The sequence below is a fragment of the Barbus barbus genome, assembly GCF_936440315.1.
Source record: "Barbus barbus genome assembly, chromosome: 49".
NCBI classification, from domain to species: domain Eukaryota; kingdom Metazoa; phylum Chordata; class Actinopteri; order Cypriniformes; family Cyprinidae; genus Barbus; species Barbus barbus.
The window spans coordinates 8126967-8145811 of NC_136727.1; the positions used below are offsets into that span (position 1 = coordinate 8126967).

The window sequence follows — 18845 nt, forward strand, 5'->3', positions numbered from 1 at the left end:
ATCAAATAAAGATATCAAAACCAGCCTCCCCAACACACTCGACCCGCTCCAGTTTGCATACCGTCCAAACCGCTCTACGGACGATGCAATTTCCTCCACCCTCCACCTGGCTCTTACCCACCTAGAAAATAAAGACTCCTATGTTAGAATGCTGTTCATTGACTTCAGCTCGGCATTCAACACAATAATCGCACGTTTATAATTTTGTTCAGTATATATATATATTTATAAATACAAAAAATGGCTCATCTTACTTAGTCAAAATATCTAAAAATTCTTAAAATCAAGATACTTTTACTAGATAAGCAAAATGACAGCAAAAAAAAAAATAATAAAAAAAACAATTAAGTGCATTTTACTTAAAACAAGTACAATTATCTGCCAGTGGGGTAAGTGTTTTTTTTACATTAATTTTAATATGTAAAAAAAAAAAAAAAACTATTATAATTATTATTATTACTGATAGAGTGTGAAGAATGTTTTAGGATATAACTAAACAACAATGCATAATAATTAATGTTATTATTAAAAATACTTATTAAACTATTATTATTATTATGAAGAACAACAAATAATAATCACATTATTATCAGCATTAAGCATAATACAGTAATTACTAAAAAAAGTATTATTAGGAAATAGGTTTAATGTTAATATTATATAATATTATACTGTATATTATTATATTAATATTAAAAATAAAAACATTTGTAACAAAACTACATTTCTTTAGTGCTAAATTATTTGTAGAAATGTAGTTGTTACAAATGTTTTTTTTTTAATATTAATATAATAATATACAGTATAATATTAATATTAAAAATAAAAACATTTGTAACAAAACTACATTTCTTTAGTGCTAAATTATTTATCGCCATTGTAGAATCAACTACGGTGGCCGAGTGAGCTCAACGCGCTGCATATAGAAAAAAAAAACCTGCAAATTAAGAAAACGACTTCGTCAATTTGACAACATACACGCTGCAAATACTCACAACACAACCAAATAAAGAAACGCACTGCAAACACTCACAACACAACCAAACAAAGTTCAAAATAAAATTCTTTATTTGGTTGTGTTGTGAGCATTTGCAGTGCGTTTCTTTATTTGTTTGTGTTGTGAGCATTTGCAGCACCTGTTGTCAAATTGATCAAGATGTTTTCTGAAGTTGCAGCACGTTGAGCTCTCTCGGCCACCGTAATCAACTGACATATACTGGCATATAAAAATCAACAAGACACAAGGGTGTGCATCAATGTGTTTTTACCACAGTAAAGGGACATTAATATTTATGCCACTTTGCATTGCATCATGGTCAACAACACATCTGAACTGTGGTAAATTCACTACAGTTCTCTTTGCCATACTTAATCATCCCCAGACAGTCCAGTACTTCATCCATATCCTATAAAAGTCTCCAAAGACACACATTACTGAAATCACACATCACTACAGACCCAGAGTCTTCTCAGGGTGCTAATAATCCCAAAAATAAAGTTTATTACCAAGTGCTTTGCTTCATTTTTTGCAAGGCTGTAAAATCCAAAAATGTAACATCAGCTAATTGAAATTCACAGCGAGCGTTTTCCAGCTGACTCTCCATATAACGTCTCTATTTAGCTGCTGTAATAAGGTCTGTTAGTTAAGCTGTGGGCTTTTAACTTCAAACATACTCAAAGTAGTAGCAAGACAGCGTGTCTTTTCAGATCTACCCTATTTCCTTTTACAGATTGAATATAACCGACAAAACAAATGGGAAGAATGGGATTCGAACCCACATCTGCCACATGAACATTAACTATTATGAATATTAAATATTAAGAATACACCTTGTATTTTGTGTCTTTATGTTAATGCCATTATCTTTATTTGCTTTAAATTAGATTGTGCTGCAGAAGGTTGTTGGGTCGAGTCCCAAAGCTGCTAAAACGTATTACTAATGTGTAGCTTAATGCTGTGCTGTGTGAGTGTCTACAGGTTCAGATAATGTTCAATATTGTGTGCTAATGCCATCAGATCTCAGTTTGCTTTCATGTTGACTGTGTTTACCTTGATTAATGGACCAGGTGTATTTGGAGACCGTGGAGTTACACAGGAGACATGGTACGGAAGGGCTGGAATCTCCCTCGGCAAAACACATCCCATCTATATTACACATCCTCTCCTGAGAAAGAGAGAGAAAGAGAGGTGTAATGATCAGTAATGAAAACTAAATACAAATGTTGAAACAATGTAAAGTAAACTGCATTGAATTTAACCAAAAAAAAGAATATAAAATAATGAAACTTTGATTTTACTACAAAACAAAGCAAGCTAAATTACATTAAACAAAACTAAACATTTGAACACAAAATAAATTGACTAATAAAAACATGAATAAGTAAAAAGTAACCTAAATTATTAAACTAATTTAACTAAACTAAAAAGAAAGCTGAATAGAAAATATTATTTATAATCTAAAAGTAAACTATCACATTATCATGACTCCAGGACTAACTTAAACTCACAAATTAATTTTAGTTTTATTTTTTGATACATGGTATACAGAAATTTTGAAACCTTTAGAACCCCAGTGTTTTTTTAATTAGTATTTCTATTATAGTATTTATTAATATTGTAAATTAGCTTTTATTTTTATATTTTAAGTTTGCATATTCAATTTGTTTTAGCATTTTTGTTATGCCCTGTTTGCTTTGCCTTTGTGATTTGTAATTTTTTTTTCTTTTTTTTTATATTTATATTTAGGTTTTATTTATGCATTTCCGTTTTAGTAATTGTATTACTTCAACGCGTTTCATTTTATTTTAGCTGCCAAGACAACATTTCTAATTTTCATTTGATTTTTTATTTATATTTTTGTTTGTTTAAGATTTGCATATAATGTTTATATAATTATTTTTTATTTAAATTAATGATTATTTTATTACATTTTTTTGTTTGTTTGTTTTATTAGTTTTAGCAATAATCCCGTACAACCCACCTATATTAAACATGGAAAAAGTTTTAAAAAACTTTCAAATTATACTAAATTAAACTAAAACTAACTAAATAAAGAAACTAGAAAACTAAAACTTACAATGAGACAGTGAAAACAAATAAAAACTAAATTTAAAAATACAACAAAACAAATAAATTCATTATAAAATCAAAAACTATTATAGCCCTAAATCTACAAATAAATATATATTAAAAACAAACAAACAAAATAAATATAATACAACAAACAAAACAAAACTAATTATTAACTAAATAAAAAAAATACAAGTAGAATACATAAGTAAAACTCACAATTATAGAGTGAATAAAAAGTAAACTAAATTGAAAAGACAATTTGGGAATGAACAAACAAACAAACAAACTAATTATATTAAACTAATAATTAATCCTGCACACATTTTTATACATATTGACTTTCAATTTGTGCTTTCCCTGGGAATCGAACTCACAACCTTATTGTTGTTCATGCTAAAGTTTAAGAAAGAACTCCAAGACAGAGAGAGAAAAGAAAGAAGGAAAGACGTAATTGTGTGTGTAATTGAACTGTGTCGTTGAGCGCTCCAGCGGTATCAACCAGCGTGGAGAGGTTTTGCTACAGCTCACAGTTACACTGTGGCTCAAGCCAACTTCCTCTGTCAAACCTTTGAGATAAACCTCAGCCGTCTTTGCTATAAATCACCAAAGCATAAAGCCTGGCACTGATACAATCTCTATATTTCAAGTTTTTAATATCCAGCGGGATGTGTAAGTCGCAACGCCCGGAGGACATCCCCAGCAAAGCAGAGAAGATAAACACAGACCAAACGGATCCACCTAGATAACTCATCTCTCACTCTGAGATTACACGCTATGTGGCAGCTGAAAAAGCAGAGAAAGAAAGCGAGAAAAGGGGAGGACATCAGGTGCTCAAGAGATCGGTTACGCTGTCAGTCTCTGGTTTCGATGTCGGGAATAATATTGTCTGTTTTCCACATCCACGCTCCGGGTTTTTCCAGTGCACACCCCAGTGGCCTCACGTATCGCTGTTGTCCTGAGAATAGTTTAGACACTAAGCGGCTATGACAGACTTTTTGCCTTTTGAGTCAATAAACTCCGATCCTCTGCAACTTATTTTCCGGTGGAGAATCCAGGCTATTAGTTTAGGAAGTGTGATTGTGCACAGTGAATATAAAGTGCAGCATGATGGACAGATGGGCCATGAGGGAAGTTGAACAATTGTGGGGAACAATTATAGATATTTTTAAACACAGTTCTACAAATAACCTTCATTCAAAAGCAATTTAGAATCTGTTTATATAAAACAGCGGTTTCTGAACAATTGCTGTATTGAATTCTTTATATTGTTCTCCACATTATTTTGTAATTAATTCAGATCAAACTAAATGCATCTCAAAATTAAGATAATAAAAAGTGGATATTTTTTATATTTAATGAATTAATACATATTATTAATAAATTATATTGCTTTTATTTAATTATATATATATATATATATATATATATATATATATATATAGAGAGAGAGAGAGAGAGAGAGAGAGAGAGAGAGAGAGAGAGAGAAAGAGAGCGAGAGAGAGAAAGTAACCACTGTTTCTTGCATTTTTTGCATAAATGGTTAATTTATCAATAATATAACAATGATAATAATATTGTTATTTATTATCAGTTTTATATTATTATACTATTATATATATTAATACATAAATATGCAAAATATAATTATAAATATTATTTATTAATTATATTAGTGTGTGTGTATAATTAATATTTATAATTATATATTACAGTCATATAATATACATTATCATTATTATTATTAAACATTGTTATTATTATTATTATTATTTTTAAGAATAGTATTATATATTAATATATTGTTGTACATTAAAATGTATGAAAATTATAGAAATATATATTCATAAATTGTAATACAAAATCAAACCATCAGCAGTACTGTCACTGTTTCTTGCATTTTTACATAAATTAAATTAATTTAATTTATAAATAATAAAATAAAATAAATATAATTATTATTAAGATATGCTTGCAAAATATAATTAGGAATATTATTTATTAATAACATTAGTGTGTGTGTGTGTGAGATTAATATTATTCATAATTATATTTACATTCATATAATAGACACCTTATTTATTTATTCATTTATTCTGACAATGCAAATATAGTTACAATATAAGCTGTGAGAAATGCTATGTGCATATGTGTATATGTATTTTTCTTTCACATTTTTCTGTGCTAATTGTGAGCAAAATATGAGAAACAAAGGACCATTCAAAATCTATAGGTCTATTTACGCATGTATTACTAATAAGTGTTTGAATATCATTACCTTCAGCTTGCAAAGTCCAGATGCAGTCACGCAGAGCTGGCAAATACCATCATAAAGGGTTAAAAATTTGCCCTCGCTGTATTGACGACCATCATTAGTCACCTAAAGAAGAAAAATATAATTACAGGTTTAGATATCTATCCTGAGTAAATATAACACTACTAATAAATTGTATTGTTTAATGCCTAATGTGCAGTCAACCAACTATTATTTATCCCAAAATAAACCCTGACAACGTAAAATTGTGTGGTTGATTCCACATAAAGCTGTTTATTACATAGCTTCTTACCAAAAACCTCATTAATTTGACATGAACACTGATTTGAGTCATAATGTGAGGAAAAAAGAGACAAAAACACTAACAACAACCAGAAAAAAAAACTAAAAAAAAAAAAAAAGCTAAATATTAGGACTACCATATCAATCAAAAGAAATGTGTAATAAAGATAATACGAAATGCATATTAAGAAATATTTATGGTTAGTAAACCTTCTCAGCTCATTCGCCACTGGCAGGTGATGCCAGAAAGTACATCATCTTGTAATACCTCAGACTTCAGTCTCTTTAGCAGCACAAGTTTGTGTAAATCCAAAAGTGAACATAATTTTTCACCCCCTCAGTGAGTGTTAATCCCACGAGCCTTTGAGATTAATGCGAGCAGGAGTTTAGGTGGATTTCGAGATGTAATACCTCACGGATACGACTTTGCGCTGACCTTCAGAGAAACCCTGTGGCTCTTTCAACATTTAAATTTATGTTAATGATTCTCCTCATCACAGGCCATCCATTTTTTACATCAGTAAACACACTCATTAACACGTACACACATAGATCAAGCCTCACTTTGGGATTGAGCTCCGAGGTCAATGATAGCAAGACCTGAATTGAGTTTACGAACTTTTTAATGTTTATGTTAGCCATATACTTAAAGATAAAGCCAAATTGGTTTCCTATATGGGCCGTCAAAGCATAAAAATGATTAAAATGATTGTGTTGCCTTTATGGCTGTCATTTGGAATGGAAAAGCTCTCTTCCATCTCACGGTTCGGCGATTTCGGAGTGATATAATATTTTAAAGCGCCCGGTACGCGTCATTTAGCTTGGCCTCAAACAGCGCGTGCGGCCGGCATAAATTCAAACTGATTTTAAACGTTAAAACCCACAACTGTGAAGGAGACTTCCTGCGTAATTGCATTTTGCCAACATTCTCAATTCAATGGTCGCTTCATCTTTCAATCACAATGGAAAGTTTCAAAAAAGATGGCCTGCTTTTATCTGAATGATGACATTTTGATTCATTCAGTCACCGCAAAAAGAGGCAGTGGAAAATCAATCACATGAACCCTCGGACAGATCCCTGTCCCTGAGATTGATGGACAGGTACCTTAATCTCCCATCTGGCATAGTGCTGCTCGCTGGCTGTGAAGTCCATCGTGTCGACGGCCATGTTGCCGAGTCTCGGGACAGAGCAATCCACCGCTTTAGAGCTCAGGAAGGATGCTTTGGTTCTGCCTTCCTCTTCAGGGATCCAAACTCCATTCAAGTGCTAAAAAAAAAGAAAATTAATTATTTATTCTTGAAAGGGACACCCAAAAAGAAGTACATTATAATGTAGAAATAATATTTTAAATAATATAAGTGTGAACTGAATGTAATGTTTTTGGATACTTAATTGCTATGTACAATTAAATGTAAATGTATTATTATAGTTTAAATACATATGCAGTCCAATCAGTTAAAATTAAAAGTGTTTTTTTGACTCACTTAAGTAGGACTGGAGTACATCTTCATTTTCAATCTCAAAACTACTTCTACTGCTGAATGTACTGGTATTAATAAAAGTTCATAATAAACTAAAATATATATTTGTAATTTCTGTTGAACATATGTCATGCATTTAAATATACTTGTAATGATCAGGGTTAGGCTAAAAAAAAATAAAAAAAAATAAATACAAATTGGAACTAAAATTAATATTAATAAATAAATATATATATATATATATATATATATATATATATATATATACACACACGTTTATTAAAACATAATGACTTAAAATGTAGGGCTACTTCAATAGCTTTTCATTTGACATTGACAAAGTGCAATTCATAAAAGAGTACTTAAAGAGTGTTCATTGTCATGACTATCTCTTAACATGCTTAAGTAGACTTAAGTGGATTTTATTTTGCTAATATACTATACAATATACTACTAAAATACCCATTTTTCTTTATTTTTAAAATTGTGTTATTATTTTTAATAAATTAATTTATTTTTTAAACAAGTGCAGGCCAAAAAATGCATAGTTTCATCTCAAGCTGAAAATCCTGTCAATTTACTCACATTCAAGTAATTCCAAACCTTTCTTACGTGCAACATTTTATTTTATTTTTTTACATATTAGAATGTTCTGGCTACTCTTTACCATAATAAAAGTCAACTAAATACAGACAATTTTTAAGCAACATTAGAGTGAGTAAAAGGTAAAATTTTAATTTTAGGTGGACGTTTTCTTTAAAATTCAACCCACATTTATCGGAAGATATGCTAAAACTTTAGTATGGGCATATGTGCTTCAGTTGTTCACAACTGTTTGAGATAAAACGGCAAATTAGAGCAATCTTCACCTCTGGGCCTTCTTTCTTTGAGAAAAACAGAAACAGCTAGAATAATGACTGTCAAACCAATTTGCTCAAATGGGATGACCTCACACAGCAGGCGAAACACCCCCTGAGAAAAGACGGCGAGAAAAGTGGTCGGCTTGCAAATATCTGAGCGGTGGAATTCAAATGAGAGGAAAGCAGCATGTTCAGATTTACATGGTGGGATTCGTTAGTTACATTTGCTTTTTAACCATGATGTTTGCAGGTCCCAAAGACTCCAAAGCTGTATTTGCAAAACTAACAATATTAATTTCAAAATGACCCTTTTGTTTGCCATCATATGCATTTAATATGTTCCTCTGGCTTATTCAAAACCAACTACTAAGATGTAATAGAAGTCAAATAAAAGTAGATATGAACTTTTCAAAATTTCTAAAGTATTCAAGGTTAAAAGTATGTTTTCGAGATATATAAAGGGCTCTAGGTTCTTTGGACCATGAATGTTAAACTCGGCTCTGCAGGTTATGGATTTGACATCTTGAAATTAACTTTGAGCCCAAAACTTTTAAGTAAAACAGACAATTTAATAAAGGAATCAGCAGCCGATATAAATCCTCAGATAATTACAGCATATTATGTGTTTTGCATATTGTTTACTGGCCTTATTGTGGGGTGTTTTCTTTGTATGTGCTCTGCTGTGTTGACTGATTACTGTTTTTATTGCTTTGGTTATCTCGTCAGATATCCCCTATGCCTTTTCCCCCCTCATTCTTCTAATTAAATATACAAACAGATGGCAAGCAGGTATAAAAAATAAAAAAAAATGCATAAAGACTCCTTGATGAAATATTAAAGGAGACTGGCTTAGAAGAGTTGAACGTGATCTTATAATCATTATAAAAAACAAAACAAAAAAAACAACAAATTGCAATTAAAGATGGGTAGATTGGTGTACTATATGTAGGTTGTATGTAGAAATTGAGCATATGCTTATAAACTGTTTCATTTATTTTCATTTTCTTATTTTTTTATGACTAAGATCATGTTTGATACACACACACACGAACACACAGTATTAAATAAATGTATTATAGAATAATAAATTTTATAATATAATGTTGTGTATTATACCAAATATATTTTGTATAAAAAACTCTATAGTAATAAAAAATAAAATCATTATTATAATATTAAATTATTCCAATTATTTAATTGTTTATATATTTTATTAAGGCTTTTTGTATATATATATATGTATGTATGTATGTATGTATATATATATATATATATATATATATATATATATATATATTTATATTTATATATATATATGATTATTCTGTTATTTTTTATGTATTATAATAAATATTATTGTAATACATTATTATTATTCATATTTTAATAAATAGTATATATATATATGTATATATACACATATATACACATACACACAATTAAAATACTATAATAAATTATAATTATTTAATGATACTAAAACGTTTTCTCAAATACTAAATTTGTCTCTATACAATTTTCCTAATAAACAAGTGACATAATTTGTGTCTCACCTTTAGTCTCGTTACAAGACACGCAAGGTCAGGTGAGTCGATGAAACCCAACCCAAAAACCCTCATGCTGTCACAGTCAAACTCACGTATGTCACACAAACCGCCGTTCTCCAGATCGGTGATTTCTATTGGCTGACCTGAGGAAACCAAAGAAAACAGACAAATTTATCATGAAGGTCACATTGTTAGGGTTTATTCACATAACCTTAAAAAGACCATAAGTAACAGTAGTGGTGGTTGCTTTAGCAACTTCTCCTTTAAATTATACGAGGGCATGGCCTAATCAAGGTGTGTGGTCTATTCAATGGGCGTGGTCTGTTAAGGGCATGTCCTTGACACTGCAGTTTTACTCCTCAAGACAACCAAACACACATACACACACATAAATACACACACTTGGTCGGTAGAAAGCAATTTTGGGAGTAAATGGGAAAAAGTACAGACTTTTCTGGGTCTCAGGGTCAAATCCAATGTGTTCTTTGTCATTCAACTCAACATCCTCATAGAAAAAGTCTTTCATTCGAATGAGCCTGCAAAAATGACAGTCTGCCGTCTACTCATTGTTGATTCATTGAAAAGCCACTCTGGGAGTCTTGTTAAACCCAAAAACTCCATTGTAAATTTATATGAAGTCATTAATAATGTGCACTCCCCATCCTTTCCAAAAACCACCAGTGAATACAGTTTACGAGACTCAAATGGAAAAATGCAACACCGGCAGTTTGAAAGACGCAGTTAAACCAAACGAAAGTCATTTCCAAGTACACCACCGCTAACAAACAAACAAACAAAACAATACCGGCTTTAAGCTATACAGTACATCACTAAATATTCAGACTGCTGTATTCTGACCTTGCCAGCCTGCGTTTGTCATTAAACAGGGAACGGATTCATTCAGCAAACATTACAGTATAATTAGAGCTGGGAAAAATTATGTTCTTCATAACTGAGGTTCTTAAATAATGCAAACGAGTAAATACGAGCTTGTTTGGGCGTCTCTCAGGCCTTATAAAACACAACAACATTTAATATAGTTTCAGCGACAGGCTGAAATGACTGTACCGTGGCTGCATTATGCTTGATTAATGCCATTATCGCTCCCATCTCGGCTCATTTCAAATCAGTGTTTTTATTACCAGAGCATAACCTTACGTTCGGATCTCCACGGGGCGGAAGTCTATTTGAATCACATATCTGAGACGCAAACGAAAATGGATGTACTGGGACGGGATGCTCAACTAAGCCAGAAGTGTAATGAATATCTAAAAATGGAGAAGGAAAACAATGAGAGATATCAGAGAAAATGGTCTTCGGAGGAGAACAATTAAGCACAGAGTGAGTGCTAATGAATTTGAGCCTCATCAAAGAACCTCCTCCAGATGGTCTCATTTTGTGTAATTTTAAACTGGGTAAAAAAAAAGTGAAAATAAAATAATTACAAAAACAAATCACCCCTCTAACACTGTTTAGAAAAGATATACTACCATCAATATTATATATACATATATATATATATATATAAAATGTTTAAAATCATGTAGAAATTTACTTTACCTGTTCAAAATGCATAAGGCCCGTTTCCCCATTTCAATGATTCTTGTAACTTCTGAGTCAAACAATTAGCATGTTATGTGCCATCATGTGCTAATCGATTAGCTAACCATTAAAAAGATATTAGCAGTTGAAACTAGGATCATTATGGCTTCAAAACAAGCCACAAAATCTAGGACCTTAAAAAAAGCTTCACTCTCACTGCACGAGTACCACACATATACCTTCCTAATTGTCTTGGAGATCAAAAATCTCCAGCTCAGCAGGTCAGTGAGGTGATTTTCAGATTTTCCCATGATTCACTCTGCTCCCGAGCTCCCAAAATGCAGATCTGAACCAGACAAGCCTCGAGCACTGTGTAGACACACACGCATACACACTCTCACACACTGTCCCTGACCGGCCAGGAAGGGAGCGTTAGAGATATTCAGGAGTTTTTAATCTCTGCCACAAGGGCGAATGCTGGTGCTTTATGTTTGAAGAGAAATGATAAATGAGGAGCGATCGGGATGACTCACTGAACCTGCTGTAAAAAATAAAAAGTCAGAGATGAATCTAAGAGGAGTCCTTTCTACAGAATGTGACCCCTGCCTCACAGCTGAATAAAGGCAAAAGGGAGGTTTTCCAGATTGTTCCACTATTGAAGGAAACCCAGATATGCACACGTATTGAATCCAGTCTGATTGCCCTTTCTTTAGACTTGATTTTCGCTCTACCTGGAATTATGTGAAATAAAGAGTAGTGCAGCTTCATTCCGGACACCCTTCATGTTGGCAGTAATAGCATAAAATGTGCCACAAGACTAAGGAGAATATGTGATGTGAAGTTTTCCGGCATGTGCAAAATTGAAATGGAATCCCTTTAGTTCCTTTTCCTCCTCATTTTCAAATCTTGAGGTGAATCTACTGCAAATGTAGCAAGGATGCACCATTTTTATACTACAGGAATTATTCAGGGAAAACAAAAACAAACTCATATGGTGTTATTTTGGTGTTATCAAGCTTGAAAGATCACTTCGAGCTCTCATTGTACGAGAAGAGCTGTGTAATCTTCAAAATATTAGCTTATTCTGTTTCACATGCAGAAAAAATTGCATTATACGATATTGGAACGATGTGGGAGTAAATAATGACAGAAATCACATTTTGGGATGCACTGTTTCTTTAAAAGGTTCATGAATCTGCATTAGTCCAGCATTTGCTATTCTCAATATTATTTTTTTTTCCTCATTTCAATTTTTATTTGTAGCACAGTAAAGAAAAGAGCAAAAAATGGATTGCTAGACATCATAAGCCACATTCGAATTCACATTGTCCAAATGATCAGCACAGTTCTGTGTATTAGAGCATATGTGCTAACTACGAAACTACGACACTAGAAAAAAATAACATTGTAAATAATTTTATATAAAAAAAAAAAAAAAACTAAGTGGTGTGCAGTTGTCATCTTAAAATAAAAATGGTTATTTATTCAACTTTTTTGGCTGCCCAATCAACAAGCGATGAACATGTAGCAAGTTATCTCAAGTTTATTCATTAATCTGGAAATGGAAGGTCAGATTGAGCACAATGCATTGTGGGATACAGTGTGCTCTGTGGTATACTCCACTCTTTGTAGTATGTCACCAAGATAAATAAAAAATTGCATACAGTACACAGTATGCTGTATTCATCAGAAATAAATGTAGCATGTTAGCATGCTAATATATTCACAAATCATGAGGCCAAATGTGAGCACAAACAAAATAAAGCCCTGCCAAAATCCAAAATGACAGGGTTTTTGACTAGATGAAGTGGAAATAAAGTCAACCGAAAATGCTTAGGCATAAACATGTCACGGGCTTCCAAAAAAAAACAACTAATGGATGGTGATCCCAGATGTGGAAGAGGCATCAGCCGATGATCAGTTGGGCAATTAAGCAGATTTATTTAGCCGTCCTCCCTGTGCTACCTTGCACTTGATCCTAGCGCGGTTACCATAAATCAGAGTTAGCTCTCTGAGAGGTTGAAAAACATCAGTCTGTGATAAACAGCCCTCTCTAGCGCTCCTAATCTGTTCGCTAATTTGTGTTAAAACCCCCATTTCGTCACCACGGCAGCCCCAGGGAGCATGCGAAAAACGTTGAGGGAGATAACGGCTTAGCGAAGATCCCAATGCTAATCAGAGAGCCGGCATGGGTGTCTGGCACAGAGCCAGGCGTTAGCATACCTGCATAACAATATCTCATTGATATGAAGGTTGGCTGAGAAAGCTAATGGCACTTTTGAGCCTCGCCGCTATTGCCAGAAACAATCAGTCGATAAACACGCTCAATGACTTTGCCGTTTGAAAAGGAGTTCCATACAACAATTCAAATAATTCACATAATCAATAAAAAACACACTTGCCATCTGCAGTTTCTTTGAAGACATGCTTGAGGGAGTAAGACAATTATTATTTTCCGAGTGCAAGGGCAAGGAATGCAGAGCAACAACATTCAAAGCAAAATATAATTAAAAGGAATTGAAAGCATACAACAAACAACAAGACCCTACAAATACATACTTGATGAAAAGAGCTGGCACAGGAAAAAATTTAATCTAAAGCCACAGAAATGCTCTGACACCTTGGCCACCATCTGGTAATGGCATCTGTAGTGAACACTGTACTTGTGCCAATGTACAGGATTTTAATTACACACATTTGGCCAAAAGAGCAGCGAAAGTACTGACCCATAGAGATGCAACATCACATCACACTAGACAGTCATCTACTTACAGACCAATGCTTGTAAATGCATTGATAAATTGCTGAATTTGGAACGTCAACTACTATCACACAAGACATATTTCCGGAGCCCTAGAGTTATCTGTAGAGGAAATAATAATAATAATATGTTCAGCAACATTTCCTTCAAAATGTGGTGTACTGCTCACATTGCACCCGGTTTATCTCCAGGAGCAGGACGTGATGTGGCCTTTAAACAGGAATTGATATTGCAAGAATTTGGAAACTTCTCCTGTTCTTCTAAGAAAAATACCCTTATAATCTCACTGGAGTCTCAAAAATCTCACAGATTTGTGCTCTGATCTACTGAGACACTATAAACACTATAAAAGTAACAGATATCAATCCGCAAGACCAAACTACTTAAGACAATACTACAGTGCATCTGACTTTTGAATTTATAGCTTTGCTCTCTTAATATGTCAACAATTTTTTTTTTTGTACAACAATTGCAGTTTTTGTACATATATCTGAACATTTTCATAGTTTTTACCTGCATAATAGCTCTATATTTCTGACCAGGGCCATTAGTTAAATCTACAGGTATACCTTAGAGAAGGGCACTTCAACTCCAGTCTTGTGGGGCGAGTGTCCCTCCTGAGTTTAATTCTTACTCTAACCGAACACACCCGAGCAAGCTAAATAAGGTGTTCAGAATTAATTGCAGATTACAAAAAGGTGGGTTAAATTGGGATTGGTAATAAAGTCTTCAGGACACCCCAGGAATGAATTGAAGAGTCTTAGAGGACCTAAGTGGCCCACTTCATGATAGCTGTGGTTCTGACTAGATTTATTACCCATCTTAAACTCAACAGTTCAATGAATACAATTAACAATTGTCTCACTTGTGTTTCAACTTTAGCAGACACATCTTAGATTCTTAAAAGAGACATGAAAAAGTAATTTGAGATATGAATGAATAACCTCTGATCAATAAATCTCCTCTCAGACCACACATCTTATGTAGAAAACGTTCAATGACTCCATCATGTCCAGAGAAGGTGAGAACAAAAGTGGACCTTCCGCAGTCATCCGAACAAAGCCTCAAAGATAACTTTGATCCTCAACTATGTTCCCTGTTCAAATCTCACAGCCCCCTGCAGGCTTGTCACACAAAACATGTTGTAGTACCCCATATGGCTTCTTATTAATAGCTATTTTGCCATAAGTTCAGCTTAGAGTGTTTCTGATCATCGAGGATCCCTGTGGATCACATTTGAAGCAACAGATATATGTCAAAACGATCACTTACTGATAGTGAGACTGCAGTCGTAAAAGCTGTAGCCCGGATAGCACTGACATCCCCACTCTACACATTCCCCATTCCCATTGCAGAAATTCGGACAACGTAGGGCTGTTGCGATATCCGCCAACGGTCTAGAAGCTTCCCGAGTACGCTGGGTCCGGTTCTCCAACCACTTCCGTTCACATTCGCTCTCCAAGAAGGGCACAAGGGCGTCCTCCCAGGCCAAATCATCTTTCAACTGAAGATCCAGGATGCAGAGATCCACAGCTTCTTCCAGGCGCCGGCCCAGCAGACTCTTGCATACTGTGCCCACGGTTGAGTTCGCCAAGGCCAGTTGGCAGACCTCCAAAGCTTTGGCAGAAGTGAGGCCACTTGGTATCGGCCAGGAAGGGTGGGCAGCTTGGCGGCTGGAAGAGCGGTGGTCATCTGGAAAGAAGTAGGCGAAACTTTGGAGGTCAGTCTGGCTTAGGGCCTGGACGGTGTAAACGGGCAAAAAGTCAAGGGGTTGTCTTCCACCTGTGCTTGGTAAGGGCACCTTAGATTCATTCAGGCGAGGAGCACCAACTTTAAATGAGTCTAATTCTAACTCCTCTATAGAAGGAGAGTTCTCTGCCAGACCTTGGGACACTTGAGACTTCAGTTTAACACCTAATTCTGACACTTCAGCCCACGCCTCCCGCTTCTGGACGTTACGGGTGGAGACAGGTTTAACGGCGTACTCGGTAGTGGCATCTTTGAAAGGGAACAAGGATGTGTAATATGTGTCGTCGTTAGATAGGCAGCGAGAGATTGGAGGCAGGTTTAATAGGCCTTCGGATGCACGTGCTGAATGGAGGGACAGGCTGTATCCCTTTTGACAAGCACAGAAATTCCACTTTATCTCCTCATCCACGGCAGGTGGTATGCTGTCAAACAGGCTCTCCCCAGGCGTGATCCTGACACGGAGAAATAAAACAAAAATATGACTGTCTCAAATCAGCCTTTGAATTAAGCCCTCAAGCACTGCGTCAAGAGAGGATTTAGAGTTTGAGAAAGGTTAGCCCATTAGATTAGCGACTTTCCTCTGCTTTAATTATATTTGACATTAAAACGAGCAAATCAAGGTTAAATGGTGATGCAAACTTTAATCTGAAACTGAACTGCTATCCAAGTCTCCTACTTATTTGGCATCTTTTGGAAGTTTGCAGCTTGTAAATGTGTGGCAATTTTTGTACATATATCTGAACATTTTCATAGTTCTTACCTGCATAACAGATCCATATTTCTGACCAGGACCATTAGTTAAATATACAGGTATACCTTGGAGAAGGGCACTTCAACTCCAGTCTTGTGGGGCCAGTGTCCTTCCTGTGTTTAAAACTTACCCTAACCGAACACACCCGAGCAAGCTAATTAAGGTGTTCAGAATTAATTGCAAATTACAGAAAGGTGGGTTAAATTGGGATTGGTAATAAAGTCTGCAGGACACCCCAGGAATGGAGTGGCACACCTCCATTCCTGGACCTTAGTCCAGGAATGGAGGACCTTAGTGGCACACCTCATGACAGCTTTGATTCTGACTAGATTTATTACCAGTCTTAAACTCAATAGTTCAATTCAAGATTCAAGATTCAAGATTCAAGAGTTTTATTTGTCACATATACAATTATACAGAGTATAACCAGCAGTGAAATGTAGGTCAGGTCCGCTCCAAGGACAGTGCAATTATAAAGTATACAAATATTAAGAAGAAGTACAAACATAAAATAAAAGATAAGATAAAATAAGATAAGATAGGATAAAAAATATAAATATAAATGTGTAGGTCAGTATGTTGTTGACAAATAGTAATGAGAGGAATGCGCAAAAAATAATGTGCAAAAAGTTGTACAGGGTATTTGAATAGCAGCAATATGAGGTAGAGAAAAATTATGAATAGCTTATTGATATATGATATTTACATGGAGAAAAAATTATTAATAACTTGTTGATATGGTGATATTACATGGAGTCAAGTGATATTATGACACAGAGTTAGAGTTTAGAGTTTAGGAGCCTGATGGCCTGGGGGAAGAAGCTCCTCCTAAGTCTCTCAGTTTTTGCCATCAGGCTACGGAAGCGCTTACCAGATGGAAGCAAAGTGAATAGACAGTTACCAGGGTGATTAGAGTCCTTGAAGATTTTAACAGCTCTACTTTTGCAGCGTTTGAGGTAGATGTCCTGCAGAGAGGGGAGAGCAGACCCTGAGATGCGCTCAGCTAAGCGCACAACTCTCTGTAGTGCTTTGCAGTCCTGATTGGAGCTGTTTCCATACCACACTGAGATGCACTGAGTCAATACACTTTCTATGGTCCCTGAATAGAAAGTTTTCAGGATTGCTGGTGAGACCCTGAATTTCCTCAGCTGTCGCAGATGGTACAGTCTTTGCCTGGCTTTCTTAACCTGTGATTGGATGTGTGTAGTCCAAGTCAGGTTCTCGGAGATGTTTACGCCGAGGTACTTGAAGCTACTCACCCTCTCCACAGGGGTCCCACTGATCCTGAGAGGAGAGTAGGGCTGCTGCTGTCTCTTCCTAAAGAGAAATTAAGTGCCATATATTGTTTCTAGTGAAATATAGACTACATAGACATTGAAAAAGCATTTCTTACCTCCACCCCTGAATGAATTCCTCTAGGTCTTTGTCACGGTAGCGTGTGCCTGCAAGATGATGGAGGTCGTTGTGGCTGTTCCGGTCAAATAACCCACACAGGACTCTGGTGGCATTAAAGTCCTGACTTGGAGCCCTGACTGACAGACTCATTCCCCAATCACTGACGTCTGCTCGCACAAACGCCCCTGAGGCAAAAACGATCTGCAGGGGTCAAATGAAAATCACCTAAATTCTTAGATAATTAATGTTAAACATTAAATCATCATGCTGACCTTTAAATATGCAAGGCAAGTGTTTGGATAGTGTCAAGTACAAATTTTTATTAAAATGTCATATTATGCATTAAAAAAAAACGATGGAGAAAAACATATACAAAGAGAAAAACCTGTTCATTTCTATTTCTAATTATTATTCATATATATACATTTTTAATATTTGACAAAATTATTATTTATAATATATTATTAATTTATATACATACAAATATTTGTTTTTCACTGTCTGTCCATGAATTCACTGGGTCTATCCAACATCTGAAATCATTACTTCATCAATTTCCTAAACTAAACTTCAGCTCCAACTTCAATCATAAACTAAATGCACATGCTAGTAAAAGATCCCATTTCCCTGCCAGCTGGTTATGAGGACATTAGTGGCAATTTGTCACGAGTCTGCATCAGAATATTACAAATCTAGATAAATTTAGCCATCACAAAACACTTGCTCATTCAAACTGTGTCACAATGCAACAATGACAACATCTGCTGCACTGACATACCAATGGTCTGTGGAGACCGAGCGCTTTAAAATCTTTTTGCAGGGAAAAAAAAGCCTCTTTTCCAAACAGATGAGGTATGTGTTTACTTTTCAAACAATTTCGCCAAGAAATTGAAACTTGAACTGCATACATTTCACAGCGAGCATGACTGAAATTTCCTGAGTTTGCATGTCAACGTGGTATCATGTGGTCTATCGTGTATTCAGTCAAATCCAATGTATTTTACATTGTAAGCAGTGTTGAGGAAAGTTACTTTTAAGAGTCATGCATTATAATATTGCATTACTCCATGAAAGAAAGTAACTAATTGCGTTACTTAGTTACTTTTTATAGAAAGTAATGTATTACATTAA

General features: G+C 34.6%; 1 pseudogene across 1 annotated transcript in view; it reads right to left on the minus strand.

Annotated features, from left to right (window-relative positions):
* LOC306867262 (von Willebrand factor D and EGF domain-containing protein-like) overlaps positions 1-18845 on the minus strand; it is a 175087-nt pseudogene that overhangs the window by 142847 nt on the left and 13395 nt on the right. The window contains exons 11-16 of the transcript in view: positions 17713-17915; positions 15092-16020; positions 9523-9659; positions 6733-6894; positions 5349-5450; positions 2051-2165 (exon numbers count right to left, since the gene is read on the minus strand). The product of the transcript in view is annotated as a von Willebrand factor D and EGF domain-containing protein-like (transcript). The remainder of the gene's footprint in view (positions 1-2050; positions 2166-5348; positions 5451-6732; positions 6895-9522; positions 9660-15091; positions 16021-17712; positions 17916-18845) is intronic.